The sequence below is a fragment of the Olea europaea genome, chromosome 6 (genome assembly GCF_002742605.1).
Source record: "Olea europaea var. sylvestris chromosome 6, O_europaea_v1, whole genome shotgun sequence".
Taxonomy (NCBI): Eukaryota; Viridiplantae; Streptophyta; class Magnoliopsida; order Lamiales; family Oleaceae; genus Olea; species Olea europaea.
This window is the reverse complement of record NC_036242.1, coordinates 2,817,156-2,819,043: the sequence shown is the minus strand read 5'-3', so window position 1 is coordinate 2,819,043 and position 1,888 is coordinate 2,817,156.

Below are 1,888 nucleotides of genomic sequence, written 5' to 3'. Positions count from 1 at the left end.
AAACCGTCCAGAATGGAAGAGAGGAGAACAAAACACTTCTTGGAGACAGAAAGGAGCAAAACAAGATCATTTTGTTCCATTTTTAGGCTCTTTCCATTGTCCAAGCAAGATTGGTTGGATTAGCCCATTTTCTGTAGGTTATATATTCACTTATGCGGCAAGAGAGACCAACAAGGGACTTCACGAAGTACATCAAGATTTCAAGCAATTTCAATATCCGGTGATGTTTTATTTTCAAGAATTCATGTTTTCTTTTAGTTTCTCCATGTTAGGCTACATTTCTATGTATTAGGGGATCAATGTACCATGTGATGAGATCTTTAATTTTCTAGTTTTACAATTTGACATAAAAAATATTTTGATTGTTTGAATGATTTATATGCAATTATTGTTTTCCGCAATTAAGGGCCATAATTGTGTGAGTTGGGTGAGTTGTTCTTGCATTTGAGAGAAGTAGAATATGTTCGACACTATATAAATCATCGTAGGGTACGATAGGGGATAGAAATATACCGCTATGCCTTACGTGAATCTATAAATGCTCACAAACCCGCATGCATTTTTATATATGCACTTGTCATAGAGATATAAGTCGGTGATATGTAAAAATAGGTTCAATACATCTCTAGAGAGAGTATTGATAGATATAGGATTATTGATTCATCAACAACTTAATCGTGCTGTCACATTGTAAAAATTAGGATTTAAAGTGATCGTCGCATGGGAACTCGTGATCTTAGTACGTTTAATTTTTTTTGAATACTATGAAACTGCGTTTTCAACATTTGTTTTACATTCTAGGTTGTTAAAAATCGTGTCTTGCATATTAATCTCATTTCAATCTTAAAGATTGCAATAAATTAGGGTTTGCATTCCAATTTAGGGTTTTATTTAGGAAAACATTCACATTGAGTAATTTAGTTTCGGTTAAGGCTACGATAGGTAAAATTAAACTAATCAATCTCTGTGGGACGATATTCGGACTTAATTGAACCACTTTATTAGTTGTTAACGAACCGTACACTTGCATGATTTAAATCGAAAGAGAATATTTCGTGAACAAAGGGAAGAGTGACTTTTACTTGATTGCTGGCACTGGCTCTTATTAGCGCTTGTTGATTATTTCTGAGATCCGGGTATGTTGCTCTAAGAAAGGTTCGTTTCCAACTGCGATGTACCTGTTGTCGTTGAACGCTATTTGCATGTAAGAGAGAATCAATCAAGATTGTTACAGATTTCCCAAGAGCTCTTAATGTATCATGATCAGCATCAAAAACCTTAACTTTAACTTTTTAAATCCCGTTCTCTCTAAGCATCCTTACCATTGTCTTGGGTGGCAAGTGATCTAATCATTGCGACCCCCAGTTGGAACCTATCCCAATCACTAGATGTACAATAGTAATAATGTAAGATAGTAGCACTGAAACCCCAATGCTGCCACGTAAAACATCAATTACATAGTTTATAATAAAATCGTAACAAATTGTAAAACTAAAAGCAGGTTGTCAAATGAGCTTAAATCTTGATTGATGCTTACAACAAAATAGATATACAGAGAGTTAGTGACTTAATATTTGAATCTAGTCAATAAATTTGGGGTGACCATAAAAGCTCAGTACCCATTTTTTTGCAAAGGAGAAATTGAGAACATCCAGGTAATGCAGGAGTATTCGAGTCGAGTGATACTGATATATCAGATAGTACGTTGATGGCGTTGAGATACCATGAACTGGAGGATTGGCATAAAGATGGAAAATAAATGCAATCTTTCCTTAATTGAGGTAATTTTGACACTTTTTTTGATAATTTGACTATAACTTTGACTACGATTATCAGAATCACTATTATGACCCCAATCCAAAAAGTTCATTTCGGCGTGCACGTTGTG